At 33.6% G+C, this 18,035-nt stretch overlaps 1 protein-coding gene across 3 annotated transcripts in view; it reads left to right on the top strand.

Annotated features, from left to right (window-relative positions):
- The first annotated feature begins 12,599 nt into the window (after positions 1 to 12,599).
- The window catches only part of LOC127852756 (uncharacterized), a 224,627-nt gene continuing 219,191 nt past the window's right edge, over positions 12,600 to 18,035 (top strand). For 2 of the 3 annotated variants that reach the window (XM_052386717.1, XM_052386719.1), the window contains exon 1: positions 12,600 to 12,729. The gene's annotated coding sequence lies outside the window, so the exon portion shown is untranslated. Of the gene's footprint in view, positions 12,730 to 12,828; positions 12,880 to 18,035 lie in introns of those variants that run through there. The other variant, XM_052386718.1, reaches the window with a different exon arrangement.

Below are 18,035 nucleotides of genomic sequence, written 5' to 3'. Positions count from 1 at the left end.
AGGGAAAATCCTTATTCAAATGCGCTTGACAAACCTTATTTTAAAGTTATTTACTGCTAGGTGAACATTATACGTGAATTAATGGATGTAATACAGCGTGCTTCAATAAATTATGGCTTTGTTTGTCTACTGTATTTAAATGTATATTCCTATTTGAAATGCAATGCTTGTAAGTTCATTCTACGCTTCTGTCATTGACCATATCAACATCTATGTTTATGTTGTTTGAAAGTTGAACATGTAATTGTGTGTATCTGTGAATCTCATTTCTCTCAACTAAATGTTGCCGGATGTACGTTTAGGGTTCTTTCGACCAACACGTTGAAGTTTCTGAATATATTATTTTTACGATTTAACATCATAAATATATATATTGATAGCATGAATCACATGCAAAGAATGACATTTGAAATAGTCATTCATGTACACGGATGCGGTTGAGTGAATAAACTCATGCTTGACAAGCCAATTAACATATAAAAGTGCTAGTAAAAAGAGCTTAATTTCAACTCAGACTCAACATACTGGTAACTAATCAACTACTACAAGAGAACTCTACTTATCCAATTTACTGTAACAATCTACTCTGTCCAACCATTGAACAACGAGAGCATTGTTTCCTTTAAAAATAATTTACTTTCACGCCTGTTCAATATCATTCAGAATAAATATAGTTATGAAATAAATATATTTAAAACAACGACAATTTAAATACGTCTATAACATATCTGTGAATCTCATTTCTCTCAATTAAATCTCAATAATATCACACATCGCGTTCTGTTAACAAATGTAGTTATAATATCATTTCCCAGTTCATTTAAGTTACTTGAGCATAAATTATATTTATGACTATGAGATATAAATGTCTCACCACATTAGATTTACTTTAGCATCAATTGTCTTTATGACGATAAAAATGGCTCGAGACTACCCCTGACACTTGAAACAGGTTGTCCCATAAATAAAAAGGTTAGACGTTATAGCTGAATCCGTCTAGATGAAACTCGCACGGTAAACACGTACACTTTGGTGGACATTTAAAACCGCTAACATGTTTCAACAGACAACACATGAGTCCAGGTATAATGGTTTATTTGTTGAATTAATGTTTAATATGTTAAACTGAGACTCACAGTGCGTAGCTATCTGTTTAACACCAATGGACCATATAGTCTCAAAAAACATTTTAACGTTGTTCACAGAAGAAGTTCAGAAAATCCATCTGAGAGCTTAATTTAAATTAGTGGGCAACTTCCATCATACGCCCTTATAAGAAGTATGTTTATTGTTGAGCCTGCAAGCTTTACTTTAATTAGTGTACTCGTTCAATCATGCGCCCTATTAAGATTTATATTCATTGTTGAGCCTGTCAGCTTTACTTTAATTAGTGTACTCGTTCAATCATGCGCCCTAATAAGATGTATATTTATTGTTGAGCCTGTAAGCTTTACTTTAATTAGTGTACTCGTTCAATCATGCGCCCTATTAAGATTTGTATTAATTGTTGAGCCTGTCAGCTTTACTTTAATTAGTGTGCTCGTTCCATCATGCGCCTTAATAAGAAGTGTATTCATTGTTGAGCATGCCAGCTTTACTTTAATTAGTGTGCAACTTCCATCATACGCCCTTATAAGAAGAATGTTCATTGTTGAGCCTGCCAGCTTTACTTTAATTCGTGTACTCGTTTCATCATGCGCCCTAATAAGAAGTATATTCATTGTTGAGCCTGCCAGCTTTATTTTTATTAGTGTGCTCGTTCCATCATGCGCCCTAATAAATACAGAACAGAACAGACAGTTTATTCAGACTTATATATATGTACATCTTCTTTAATGCATATATTTATAAATTAAATAATGTCACGTGTCAAAATTTAATGATTTTGACAAAATCAATGATACAATATTATATATATATTAATAAATTCAATGTGAAAATTCTGAAATTTCAAAACAAAATATGAACAGAGAAAAAACAACAATTTTGAAATGAAGAAACATACTTATTTTAAAGGCAGTAAGGATAAACTATAACGTTTAATTTGGGTATGATTTATATGGTATAATTTTTGCAGAAAATACAAAAACAGACGAACAATTGTTTCACATAATATCAATGCAAAAAAGTGACAGATATTTATTGGAACTTAATAAGAAGAAAAACTATTAAGTCAATTAGTGGTATTTATAATAGAATTTCGTATAGTTAAGGCTTCTTTAACATATTAACATACATTTATAATTTCAAATTTACATGTTGATGTCAATAAATTATGAAACTTTACAACAGATGGGTTCATGTAATAAATACGTTTAATGTATTTTTGACGTAGTAAACAAAAGCATGCACAAACATAAAATGGAATTCATCATCTCCCGTTGATTACAACAAAGACAATGCCGTTCTTCACGAGGGATATTGTTGCGTGAGTACCTTCCTGTCTGAATTCTCAACGGGTGGGCCGAAGCATACACGTAGATTTTTAGGCAATAAATCCAAGTAGTACTCATATTCAAGAGAGGTTTTTAAAATTCTATACATATCTAGAACAGAATTTCTATTCATATTTCCAAAACCATTCCTGCTTAGCGGTGTCAATAAGTCTGCATTTAAAATCACACACAAAAGAACTACTATTAGTTATATTTGCAGTTTCAAACACATTGGAAAATCTGTATTCATTTAACAATTGTTTAACATTTGCAACCCAATTTGTGCATTTTTTAATACAATCATTTAATGCTTGAATATATACAGTTTGTAAATTAATATTTTTACTGTTTACAATTTTTAACCAATATTTAACAATTCGTACATATCTTTTCACATACGACGGGTATCTGCCTAACTCACCATAAACTACAGCATTAAATGTATTTATATTTACATTCAACAATCTTTTGCAAAATTTTAAATGGATGCGTTCGATTTCTTTTGATTTAAACCGCATATTTCAGAGGCATAGCAACAAATAGACCCAACAAAAGAATCAAACAACTGACAAAATAATTTTGGCTTAAGTTACTACTGCTAGAATTTATAGAGAAAAATATGCATCGCCTTAAGAGCTTTTCCAACCAAATGTTCTTGATTTAAAGTGAAACTGCCAGTGTAGTTAATAACAGTGCCGAGATATTTTAAATAATCGACGATTTCTATATTTTGTCCATTATATGTCCATTTTTCATTATCTCTAATTTTACCCCTTTTGCGAAACACCATTATTTTTGTTTTTGAAGTATTCACATTGAGCCCCCATGAATTACAATACTGGTAAAGTTTATCTAGATGGTTCTGTAATTCTTCTGGCGATTTGCCTAAAATGACCATGTCATCTGCAAATAACAATAAAGTTAAGGTTATGTCGTCTATATTTAAGCCAGACAGGTTGCTATCTTGTAAAAAAAGTTCCAAATCTTCTACAAACAGTGAAAAAAGAATCGGGGACAGTACCTCTCCTTGTCTTAGACCGACAGCAAAACTAAAGTATTCAGAGTATGATGTACACGACTTAACACAAGATTTAACAGTTTCATACATATTCTTAATTATTCTTAATAATTTACCTTTTATACCAGATTTGTACATTTTTAACCATAACGCATTACGATATATACTATCAAAACATTTAAGTTAATCGACGTTAACAACATACAAACGTTTATTTTCATATAAAACATGTTGCACAACAGACATCAATATATACATGGCATCAACAGTTGAACATCCTTTTCGAAATCCAAATTGTGCATCCGAAATTTTAGCATTATCGTCACAGAACAATTCAATATGTTTGTTTAAAATGGTTGTAAACAACTTAGCAAAACAACTAACAAGTGTTATCCCTCTATAATTACTGACATCGTCGACAGAACCTTTTTAATGCAAAGGGATGATAATGCCTTCCGTCCACTGGTCGTGAAAAAGCCGGACACTAAATTTCTATTAAACATATCACACAAATGGTTGGATAAAATATCCATACTTTCAACAAAATATTCGTTTAAAATAAAATCATTACCAGCCGCTTTATTACGTTTTAAGCATATTATTCCATTCTTAACTTCATCCACAATTATCGGTCGATCTAGTTCTGGAAAAGTACAATTTTCATCGTTAAAATCCTTGTTTGAACAAAAATCCTCAGCTTCTTCATTAGCATTATTAGAAATGGAGTTACTCAAATTTTCAAAATAATCATTGAATGCATTTACTGAAATGTTATTGCTATTTATTTTGTTTTAGGCTTAAAATATTTCCAAAATTTCGGCTTTTTACTTTTTAAACTTTCAATTGCTAACATTTTTGTTTGTATGCATTTTTTTCTTTTTGTTAATTAATTGTTTTTAATGTCGTTTCTTTTCACACAAAGTTAATCTATTTGAATCAGACCTTATCAAGTTAAAACATCTCAAAGCGTCATGGTATTGCTTTCGTGCAATTACGCACTCGTTATCGAACCAATCAGCGTGTTTTATACAACTGTCAGAATAAAACGTGGGTTTATTGCTGTAAAAACGAGATTTTGAAAACAACGGGTCCGCAACGATACGGATTATGTAAGTAAATTTTTCGACAGCTTCGTTAAATGGCAGTTTACTTGAACAATCAATATTTTAAACAATATCATTAAATACGGAAAGTCGTGAAATAATTCCTGAACGAAATTCATCTTTAAATGAATTGTCCCATTGATATTTAACATCAGTACAAGTAACTAGGTGACTAGGTGACTATGTGAATACTAGTAATTATTGCAATACAATGAAAACTGCAACGGTGCGTGATCGCTCCATTCGTTAAAATATTCACAAACAGTAAAGTTTGATAACAATGGAAAATTTCTTTCTTTTGTCAATAGATAATCAATTACAAAAGAACCGTTCTTCGAGAAAAATGTATTTTTACAACTATCACCTATTCTACCATGGATAATACGTAGTGTAGTGGACTTGCACAGATCAAGTAATTGAATACCATGGCCATTGAGTGTTTTATCTATTGAGGCCCTTACAAAGGCTTGGTCTGGTGAATAATCTACATCATCGTGTTCTGAATTATTTGTGCCATGTAAAATAAAATCATGTTTGTTACTGGTTCGACTATTCAAATCCCCAGTGATAAAAATACAGCCTAATTCAGAAAAATATGTAATATCACTTTCTAACATATCAAAATGATCCACATTAATTGTATTATAGACTGGTGAGTCCTCACCCAATATATTGCTTCCACATACGTACACATCACTGGCCGTGTTAAAAAAAATCATGATTCAATTTCAACCAAATAATAGTGTCGTAATGGTTACGTACAATTTCAATTCCATTTTTAAAATGATCCTTTACATAAATAACAATACCACCGCTACCTCTTCGGGCGTTCCTATGTTTAAATATTCTAAAAAAAATAAAATATTGATAGCCCTTAACAGTAATATCACTAGATACATATGTCCATGATTCAAACAAAAAAACAAATATCGAATGCACTTAAAAAAAAAATAAACTCGAAACTAGTCTTTTTAACATCAGTCAAACGATGCACGTTCCACGATAATATGGAAACCTCACCGCCATTGTGCCCCTACGCTCTGACCGCGGTTCCGTCGACGTAGAGGGTTTCATATGCAAAATAAGCCCGTTTTCCCTGCCGTCTCGCCTCTTTCATCTGGGGGACTAACTAAGGTCTCTTTTCGATGACGTCTTGTGGGAATTGTTCAAAAACCCTATACACACTCCCGTCTAATTCCTTCCATATTTTACGCACCATTTCTCTATCTTTGTAAAAAGTAAATTTGGCAACGATATTGCTTACTTTACCTGATATCGGTGCCCGGGTGAGCGATGCACCCTCTCAAATTTAATTGAGTTAACTACGTCATCCGCGATCTTGAAGGCGTCTTTTAGGTGCTGGCGGAGTTTTACTTCGGTCACTTCCGGCGCTTCGTTTCCGGTCGAGTTGTCCTCGGTTACCCCGACGAAAATGAGGTTATTTCGCATGGACTGCGATTTTAGGTATGACACGTTGTCACGCAGGGTATTTCTTTCCTTCTCCAATTCCTGAACCCTCTCCGAAAGCTGCGCCGCATGGATGTCGGCACCATCTACCTTGTCCTCGATGCGCGTCACGCGCTTGTCCACTTTTTTCACTGTATCCTCAATTGCCACCCAAAGCTTGTTCATATCCTGTTCTATAGCACCCATCCTCTTCTCAATATTCTCAATCACGCCCATCTTTTTTTCCCTAGCCTCTAACCGACCACTGACATTCTGTAAAAGGGTCATAAGGTCCCGGATTGTCGGCTCTACACTATTTTCAGCCATTACTTGACTGTCAGATACACTAGCGAATACACTAAAATCCTCACCGTAAAGCACTGTGTTCGTTGAATCTAATACATCACTTATTGATAAATTTACACAACTGGTGTCCCCAGACGGGCCTCTTTGTTTATGTACTTGTCTGCTGTTTGATTCATTGCCACTACTATTTCTGTCTTTTTTTCCTTATCCCGCGATTTGTTCATGTTGAACCTTCACATTTTGTTATATTACACAGTTTCACATTAAATCCAAATATATAATTTCACTGAAAATGGTTAAATTTGTTAATATTTGTTTGTTTTCTTCACACTGTAAAAAATAAGAAGTATGTTCATTGTTGAGCCTGCCAGCTTTACTTTAATTAATGTGCTCGTTCAATCATGCGCCCTATAAAGATTTCTATTAATTTTAAAGCATACGCTTTTGAAAACAGTGTTTCTATAATTGATAAAACTTGTTTCTTTAGAATTCAAATAATTTATTTGCAATTAAGATATTCAGTGTTTGTATAAAATGTTATCTGTTCAATAAAATTGCATGTTGTAGGTCAAATAGGGCTGTAGGACCATTAGATTTGGGCAGCGACCTGTGCCCTTCCATTTAGGTATGGCTGGAGAACTGAATAAAGTAAATGCTCCCACTGAGACAATTGATATCCTCATAAACATATTTGTAATCCACAAATTTGGATAACCCATATAATCCATAGGTACAGACACCACTGACCGATATTGTCTACCGAGATCAGTTTCATTAAAATAGTAAAGGTTGATTTCCTATGTGATTTGGAAAGGATTTTAAATATGACAGCTTTGTTAGTATCCATATATTAGTGTCTTTTCCCTAAAGCTCCCTAAAGCTAGCATATCCTCTAGGAAGTCTGTGTAAAGGACAGAATGTACTGAAATACTTTACAAAATGATCTATCCTGATGTTTTATGGAGCATAGTGATTTTCCCATTAATATTGCATTTTGTAGTATTAGAATTCTCAGGTCGAGCTCACATAAAACCAGCTATTTATTGCGAAGATTTTTTTTAATATTCACACAATCATTAAATACCTCCGACATTGTGAAGATTTTTGTATAATATCTTTAAATGTCCAAATGAAAAGAAAGAATGAATCATATTGAAGCATTTAATGTTCACCATCACAAGGTGATGATATGAATGTTCAATGAAATGTGATAGCTAAAAGCGTTATCGGTTAAAAAGCAGACACCTGCATACTCTGTATATAATTACATGCATGTATTTAAAGGGATCTTTTCACGCTTTGGTAAATTGACAAAATTGAAAAAAGTTGTTTCAGATTCGTAAGTTTTCGTTTTAGTTATGATATTTGTGAGGAAACAGTAATACTGAACATTAACCATGCTCTAATATAGCCATTATATGCATCTTTTGACGATTTTAAAACCTACAAATTATAAAGCGTTGCAACGCGAAACGATTGAATAATTTGGAGAGTTCTGTTTTTGTCGTTAAATTTTGTGAAACTACGAAGATTGCTTATATAAGGTATAAAATACGTCAAGAATGTGTACTCGGCGGAATAGCTCAGTAGGCTAAAGCGTTTTTACTTCAGGACTCTGGCAGGACTCCAGGGGTCACTGGTTCGAAACCTGCTCCGGGCAATGTTCTTTAACTTTTTTTAAAAAATTTTCTTGATTTTTTACTGGAGCTTTTATGATCCAATGTTTACATTTATCAATATAAAGCATTTAATGAATAAGTTAAAAAAATGCCAAAATCTGTGAAAAGGCCCCTTTAAGAGTTACCGTCACAAAGTCATTAAAAAACATATGTCATTGGCATAGTCAACATCAAGTTCATCATTAAATTGCAAGCATGTGTAATGTAAGAATTTAATCTCAATACACAGACATAAATAACTGATACCTCATATATGTATATGAGAAAAAAAATGTTCGAACAGTGTAAACAATAAGTATCTTATACCCTAGCGCTTTCAACAATACGTCTTCTTCAAATGGGGAGTAAGTTGGTTTCTTTTTCCTAGTAAATACAGACATGTTAAAATATACAAGATAGCACTTTTATATCACATACATATAAAATAATGTTATATGCTTTAGATTTTGTGGATGTGAAGTTGGTATTCGGATTAGAACATATCGGTTCGGTTTAAACAAGAAACCTTATGCAGGCGCGAGGAAGAAACATGAACACGCAACGTAATACATAAAGTAAATGTATTCGAGTTGTTTTGTTTTGATTAACTTAAGAATTATATGTATTATTTTTCTTTAAAAACCCTATATCAAATATGTTAAGCTTATATAGGGAATAAGGAACAGTTTCTGATTCCTTATTCGAATAAGGAATAATTAAGGAACTAGGAAAAAGGAACCAACTTACTCTCCATCTTCTTCATGTGTATATAGAGACATGAGTTTAAGATTCATCAGTGCGAATGCACAGTCGCAGCATTGTGTTGTAAAATCGCGCAGCCACAGGAAACCTCGTTCAACTGATTTGAACTATTTGCTTTCGACTGGCGCCCGCGATGTTCATGATATCGTATAAAATTGTGAACATTGAAGTTAACTTTTTGCATTCAGTCTTATTTTTTTAGTTATGTGTCGTTTTATATTTTTGTATTTATTTATTAACGCATATTAAAATTGTGTTATAGACTAACGCCCGTGATGTTCATTCTATCGATTTAATAATAACATATTTAACTTTGCAGTGAGCATTTTGCATTCAGTATTGTGTCATATGTATGTTTTGTTTTGTGAGTATTTACTTTCACTTATTAAAATTGTGTGTTATAAAATGTCGCTTCAAATGTCTATTATATCGATCTAACATTAAATTGTTAAAATGGATGTGAGGTTTTGCATTAAGTTGTTTTATTTGTATGTGTCGTTTTTATTTATGCCACGGGGCTGAAGAGTATTGAGTCGCCGTATCCAGTTGACCATTTTTCATAAGCTTAAATACAGCACAGGACGATATTATCAAACGTGTTATCAGGTTCGCTTAAAGTAACATTACTTCTCAAAATCAACGAAAATTTCGTACAATTGTTCGTAAAATAAACTTAACCAATTAAAAATCAGTGTTCCTTATGGCAATTGCCGAAATTTCAACGCCAGATGTGGTCTGGTAAAATGGATGTTTGTGGATACAAAATGCTCGTTTTTATTATTGTTTTGCATTTCTATTCATACGACACATGAACACTAACATGGTGTTCGTGTGTCGTATGAATAGATATATTCGCGGGAAATTAAAATAGAATTAATTGTGGCCACAAATAAATAAAAACGAGCTTTTTGTATCTACAAAAATCTATGTAATCATACCACATCTAGCGTTGAAATTTTGGCTATTGCTATAAGGAACACTGATTAATAAGGTGTTAACTTTATTTTTAGAAATACTTAACAAAATTTTCGTTGATTTTGAGCGTTATAGAGACTTTAAATGTTCTGCAACGAGGATCTGTTACATAATTCATTTACGTGTTTTCCAATCAGACCTATGCAAGTTTATGCGGTTGCACAAAGTCATTTTTGTCTCACCAACATATTGTTTGTTGCACAAATTACACGTCATGAGGTATACTGCATTTGCTGTTATGCAGTTGTTGGTACCCTTGATGGACATAATGGCGCCTGATATACTCTTGAATGTCTGTGTTGGTTGCATAATATTGTATGTTTAGCAACGAGCAGTGTTGCGTGGGACTGACTCAGCTGTGGCATTTTCCACAGTTGCGGGTGTTACTTTTGCACGCATAAGTATGTCCCATAGAGATTTTGATCTTCGGTAGGCTATAACAGGCTTTTCAGGGAATCATGTTTGTAGTTTTGTCGATGTCATGATTTTGGACCTGTGGTTTTCAATAATTGCAGTAATGTTGGCCAACTCCGGATGGCAGGTTACTACAATTGGAAATCTTGAATGTGTGACCTTTTTTTGTTTGTAAGCAATTCGTCCCTCTGTAGTGCGCTCGCTTTAGCTATAGCCTGGCAAACACTATCATCGTCGTATTCTCGCCTGCGAAGGTATTGAGCTAGCTCTTGTGTTCTCAATTCAAAGGCACTTTTCTGGGTGCATATGCGTCTAATACGGACTGCTAAACTTAAAGGAATATTTCTGCATTAATGCCGTGGCTTGCAGCTAGATAGAAGAATGTATTTATTACTATCCGTTGGTTTAGAATAAAAGTCAGTCACAAGGTGTTCCCCTTAAATACGTGAGACAGTATCAAGAAATACCTGTTTTTCATTCGATACTTCACTAGCAAATTCAATAGAGTTGTGGAAAGTATTAGCCTGTTTAAGGAAATCATTGAGTTGTTCATGACCATAACAACATTGTAGTATACTTAAGACTATCCGGGGTACTTTAAAATAGTACCTGAGCCGTAACGACCAATCGATCGCAACTAACATAACAACCTTCGAGAGTTTGTATATTTGTGAAGATATTCTGGTGTTACAAGTGCACACAGCTTGAATATGATCACTTGATAAAACATTGCATCACGATTTAAGGACGATGATAAAGTTAAACAAACAATTCAGTAAAGTGAAACTTGCATTCATATAAACAATTTTTGCATTGTCTGTTTATCATTACATCCATCGGTCGTGATACCATTGTATAGTGGCATATGTTCGACTTATACCATAAGCTGTAATTACAAGCCTATTATTTCTCAACAATGTCATTAACAATTTTTAGTATAAAAACCGTATATATTTCAACAGTTCTTTCCCCCAAATACCTATCTATAATTTTGGATCTAGCTATTTCATTTTTTTTTACCAAAAACCGTCTTAATGACTTTTCTTACTAGATTGACCATACACAAATCAGGTGGTACAATTTATATAACAAAGCAATCACGTGTAATTGGGAAACAGCTGAATACATGCTTAATGTAGGTCTGAAATGCGGACTGGAAATATAAAATGGACATTTAACATAGTCGACATAATCCTATAGTGCTTTTATAGATTCCTAAAGAGTAACATAGACATTTAAACAAGAGTTTATCGTTGTGATATCGCTAAATATAGTGATGACCCTTTCTATGATACTTTCTCTCAGTTTGCATGAAAATTAACACGCTTTAATTAGTACCATCTGTGGTAACGAAACAGCAAACATGAATGGTTTTGTAATGAAAGCTGTTGTAAAGAAAGATCCATAAATAAAAATTGTGAATAATACAATTCGGATGTTTATGCATAAACATCGATGCGCTTGCTTTGTTATATGATGAGACAATTAACAGGCAATATCTTATGTAAAATATATGATATGAATATGAATGGTTCCATCAATGCAATCTTGGGAACAGGTGCCGGATTAAGCACCATGGAGACCCATAGGCAGTGAAACTGTTGGGGCTCACGCCCAAGGCCCCTAGTCGGCCTAGTGCCTACTAAAATTATTGTTCTTTTTCGTAAGGCAATGAAAAGCCTGTATAAGAAACATTACATTAATATACACAATAATTGGTTTTGTCAAGTCATTACATAAGGCTTAGTAAGTAAGTAAAAAAAATATTTTGTCACTGCCTCATGGAGTCTCTCAAAGGCGCGCACGCATTGGCAGTTACCTACTCAGCCTAATGGACTGATGATGACTTCTTTAATTTAAGTTTAGACCGTTATATATACAATTTATCGAACTGCTAGTGATTTGAATTTTTTTAAACCAGTTAAAGTAAATTATTACGTTGCAATAGTTAATTACGCTCGATTGGTGATTGTCGGCTAAGGTATTACTTCATAGTACCCAGGGTACTCTTTAAGTATACTAGAAACTGTATAATGCAAAGTACCTATGAGTATTTTCGGATGCCTTTGAGCGTATGTTCCGTACCCTGGGTACAGTGAAGTATACTTCAGGGTACCCGTCGTAACTTAAAATAATACATGAGCCGACAACGACCAATTCAGAGTTAACTATTTCATGGTATCCCTCGTTCGAGCTTAGGCTTTCCCTTTCACTTAACAAGATCAGTAAAAGTTTTATAAACCCATAATTACAACTTCTTTAAAATTCCAACTTAGCCCGATATTATTCAACTTGATAATGGAAAATGCAACTTGTCCTATTGAAATGATAACGCAGTCAGAAGAATGAGTCATTATTCTAACAACACTGTTATACACTTTACGATTTCAACTGCTGGTTTAAGACTAAATTTATCAGAAACAAGGATGAACACAATTAGCGCAATGTAACCTTTGCTTTTGCTTTGTTCACATTGTCATTTCTCAACTTTCGCCCTGCCCAAACCGTGATAAGTTTGTGTTGTTTGGACCATTTCTCCGAAAATGACACTGCAAAGGTTGTGTTCGAGTGCGCCAAGAAATTCTAAAAAGAACTTCACGTTTCAACGTAACGTAAGTATTTTAGTAGTTTTATGTTGTTTTCCTGATAGAATACCACTATCCCACGAGTTAACGTCGGAAACGATTTGGACGCCATTTTGTTTCGCTTCTACTGTAATGTTAAACCGGATTTTTTTTTAAAGGATAACATCAGAGTCATTGGTAAGTTTTTGAGTTATATTTCTTTTAAGTATTTTAAACAAAAGTTGATTTCTAGGTTTTGTTAGTTTTAGTTTATTACTGTGATCAAATAGGACGTAAATCTTTCACAAAAAAGCAAGATTTATTTTGCTTCCGGGTTTGAGGAAGCCATTTTGATGCCTGACATGATGTCACTAAACAATGCTTTTTACACGAGATTTAAAATTCCTGGGAAAGCCTGTGACGTCATTCGATAGTCTGCTTCTTTGCGCACCTACCGATGATAAAAAAGATGCAAATTAATAATATTTAAATGATATAAATCATGAAAATAGGTTTTGGTTGATGGAAAAACAGGTATTTTTGCCCTTTGACTTCGTTGTGGCATTTATATATAAGGAAATGAAGAAAGTTACCATTTTTCTATACGAATAGCGGTTTTTTTCCTTCTTTGAACGGGTCCGGTAAACGGCCCTGTTCCCAATCGGGACCGGACCTGGTCACAAAATCGCCGACGGACCCTTCCCAATTTAGAAAACAGTCTTATCCAAAATAGTTTATATAAAAACTGCCTTGTATCGATTCGAAAATCCCAAATAGACTATATTTTTTGTCTCAAAACGACTTCAGAAGTTAGCAAACAAGTATGAAAAGGAAACGGTTGTTGTTGTAGTTGTTGTTGTTCTTTTAGAATGAGGCAGACGCAACTTCCGATAGGTGGAGCCACCTAGTTACCAAGTTGACTGTTCCCGGCCGGCATACATAATGCGGCATTATTGAATGCTGGCGGGGAAACAGTCAACCAAATAAGGCAATAGTAGTAAAATTGACCTTGTTTTGTACGCTTCGATAACAATGTTTCACATGTTCGTGACAGTTGTTTATTGAACGTTCTCGTTAAATACAGATTCGATATACAAAATAAAACCCTTATCCGAAAAGAATGATAGATATTTCGTAATGCCGACTTCGACAAAATATTTTCCCGGGTTTTGGTTTTATTCGTAGCGAAGTCTTTACGTAGTAAACAAACCCAAATATGGAAATCCGAAATCTCGTTTTACTATTCAAATACTCGCGGCGAAGTTGAATAGTCAACTACTTCCGACGATTTTGCACACTCGCATCGTGGTTTTTATATAAATAGCCAGAAAATGAGTCACAATTCAAAATACTACTTGAAGAAAGTGAACAAAACGAAATCAGCCAAGCATAAAGTCTGAAGACTTTGGGTTTCGTCCTGAACCAAAGAAAATTAAATTCTCCGTGAGGTCCGATGATGTTACCCTTCAAGAATTTTCAGCCGAGCCAGTTGGTAAAGCGGTACTGCCCTCGGCTAGTTATCACATTGACTCGCCTTGCACATCAAGTGAACAGTCAACCTAAGTTTCTGTTTTCCATTATAACAATGGTCATCTGCTTGTCCTTTTAATTTAGACAAGTTATCTCAAAATGCCACACAAAGTAATTGTTTAATTGAGCTTTATGCCATTTTAAACAATTTTCAGTTATATTGCGGCAATACCCATTAATTCTATCTGGAAAACCAGTTCTTATTTTTTTTTTTAATAAATTGGTATTTGTTATACAGACTTATGATCTACCCTATCCCAGAATGCCATTGATAGTGTATAAAAGCATTGTTTACTACATAAAATAGATTCCAGTTGATGTATTTGTATGATTTTTGATATTTCCCAATTTGATGGATTTCACGACGCGAAAATTCCCAATTTGAAGGATTTCGCGACTCAAAAATTCCCAATTTCTAGGGGACAGGACCTGTTCCCAAACAGGTGGAAAAAAACCCGCTGGAAACAACTAAAGAAAAAGTTCATTTCCGCTGCGCATGTCATTGCACGGTTATTTTGAAGGTTAAGGTCGTAAACATAACTAAACCGGAAGTCATCCGAATTTCTCCGAAAATGTGTTTTTGAATTTGGACATGTCAACAAAAATGATATATTCACTTAAATATTCACTTGGAAATGGTATTATGTAACATATTCACCAGAGTTATTATAGTAGAATAATATGATAACAGGTGCTACCTACTTTACGGGCAAAAGCTTATTTGATGTTTGTTAAAGATAACACGGGTAATATATGTCTGAACATTATCATGCAACAAAACATTCAATTTCTTTACAAAACAATATGTAATTTAGCAAAGCAAAAAAATATAATTTGTTTTAATCTTAAACAAGTTTATGAAGCTATGCTTTATGTATAGTAACCCCTTGTACTGTTTTCAAACTCTTAAACATGTATTTCATTTTTTGTTTACTTTTAAAAACAATGTTATAATTTAAAAAAAACTCAAAAAAATCTCGCGAAACTGTGTTTTATTGATGTTTTTTCATATGCAGGGATGCCATTTATGTTTTAGGGCGCATTTGTTCTAAAATGATTTTATTTAACTTAAGCATAATAAAGAAAGGTGCCGAACTTCATTATTTTGGTCTCATGTCTAAATCATCGACATCGTAAATGTTTCCCCTGAATATGTAAATGAAAAACTTTTTGTACTTAATTAACAGGGATCATATTTTCCCGCAACATCAATTGGTCCGGATATAAATGACTGGGCTTGCACTAAGTGGCGTACGGCCGTATATTACGCCCGATAATTGTTTCCATACGCCGATAACAAAAGATTTACAGACGTTTCGCGCCCAAGTTTTTTCGCACCCTAGTTATTTCGCCCCCAAGACGTTTCCGCCCTGGTCGTTTCGCACCTGGTCGTTTCGCCCCCATACTAGCGGAACACTAGTTGTTGAGTAGTTTAATTGGTGACCATTATATAATTTTTAATAAGAGGCTATTTATCACGTCAATGATTAAACTTATAATCTAGACTCTAGAGTAGTAACAAAAAACTAAAAAGAAATAATTTTTCTGACCATTTTATTCTTTTGACATACAATAACATAGAATAACAGTGTAAAACAACGTGATGAACACATACGATATTTCAGTAGTTTAGTTACCTAAAACGACAATGAAAGCATTCTTTATTTATATATTTTATGAAGTACATAAACACAACAGCGTATAAGCAACACAAAGAAAAGTCCGTAGAGTCTATTTGTTATTTATTTGGCATAAAATAACGTAGAATAATAGTGTAAAACATCGCGATGAACACATACGATAATTCAGTAGTTTAGTTACCTAAAAGGACAATGAAAGCATTCTTTATTTATATATTTTATGAAGTACATAAACATAACAGCGTATGACAACACAAAGAAATGTCCCTAGAGTCTATTTGTTTATTTATTTTGCATAAAATAACGTAGAATAATAGTGTAAAACATCGCGATGAACACATACGATAATTCAGTAGTTTAGTTACCTAAAACGACAATGAAAGCATTCTTTATTTATATATTTTATGAAGTACATAAACATAACAGCGTATGACAACACGAAGAAATGTCCCTAGAGTCTATTTGTTTATTTATTTGGCATAAAATAACAATTTAAAACAAAGCGATGAACACATTTGATATTTCAGTACTTTTCCGCAGGCACGCAGGTAGGTGAGTTCGACAGCGTACATTACTCCATGTCTGGCGGTCCGTATAGTTTTCCGCAAGCACGCAGGTAGTGATGGATTATATAATAACTTTTTTATAATAAGTAAATGTATATCGTTTTATTAGTAAATCAAGTACATAATAGAACAAGTTGAGTTACCATTTCATTATTAATAAATAAATAATAATAATAACCCTAAAAAACGACATTTTATAAAATAATTTTTACTGTGCAGCGAATACACGACGATCTTTATCTGATAGTTAAAATAACATTACGCAACAACATCGAATTAGCGGCAATGTTCTAACAGATAAGCTGGCCGCATTGAACTGCATGTTTATAACATCTGTTCAGACTGTTAATCAAATATCCATTAAGGGAGCACTTTAAAAGAAAACTGATTTGTTTATTTATTGACAATCGAAGGCGGGTGTCAGTAATTGATTCTTGCCCAAGCACCACTTTGTGCGTAAGCTGTCAAGTTAATAAATGGAAATTATCGCAGTTAAGATGTTTAATTTTGTCTTACGACTTTAACATTATAATATGTCATCACTTTCTTAATATTATTTCCATTTACAAAGTCATTTTTAATTGAATTTAATAAATAGTTTAATACTAATAGAATATCACGCATACAAGAAACCAAATGCTTTATTTCCATACATTGTATTGTATTAAATATGAAATTGCACTACATGAATATTTTTTGAATACAATAGAACAGAACACATAGTTTATTCGAGTATACATAGCACACAATAATAAATTACAGCAAAGCACATTTATAAACTGAATGAGTCGTATTTATTTACATTACAATATATAGCAGCACTGTTATTTTTTTTAATACGGATCTCCAAATGTTTTCACATTTCGTTTTCTACAAATGGTTAGCGCTATACCTACCATAACTAACACCTGTTTTATCACAATTACATAATGAGGGAATGAAATACATTGTTAATTTAAGACTCATGCTTCAGGGTACTTTCTTTGATGATTATATAATGGTCACCAATTAAACTACTCAACACCTAGTGTTCCGCTAATATGGGGGCGAAACGACCAGCTGTGAATCGACCAGGGCGGAAACGTCTTGGGGGCGAAACATCCGAGGACCTAACAAAACCCCATGACGTCCACTGCACTCCTAAAAATTGGTCATATGCCGAAAATAGCAACTCGTGACGTAAGCTGTTGATTAAAATAACGCTTCAATAAACACTGCTTTGTGCAGCAGGGGACAAAAATATTTCTAAACTGCACTCGTCCTGCAGGACAAGTGCATTAAAATTTTCACTCGTCCTGCAAACACATGCACTTGTCCTTAAAATATGGGTGAAATGAAGATTGCAAAGGGCTGATATGACTAATAAAGTTTCTTGTATCACTGCTAAATTGCTGCTTACTCAGTTGTTCATGCCAGCTGATCACAAAATAAATGTTAAGCAGTGAAATAAATTACTTTATTTATGAGGAACACACAATAAATAATTGAAGACAATTTTGTGTTTGCCGTTTTTCTATTACTCGCGTGCTTTCCGTTTCGGACGTTTGAACATCGCTACCGCCAACTTTAAAGAACGCTCGTATGTCAGACATTTTTCTGACGAAATTCAGACTGGTTT

This window comes from Dreissena polymorpha, chromosome 12 (assembly GCF_020536995.1).
Source record: "Dreissena polymorpha isolate Duluth1 chromosome 12, UMN_Dpol_1.0, whole genome shotgun sequence".
NCBI classification, from domain to species: Eukaryota; Metazoa; Mollusca; class Bivalvia; order Myida; family Dreissenidae; genus Dreissena; species Dreissena polymorpha.
This window is presented reverse-complemented; position numbering and strand designations above follow the sequence as displayed.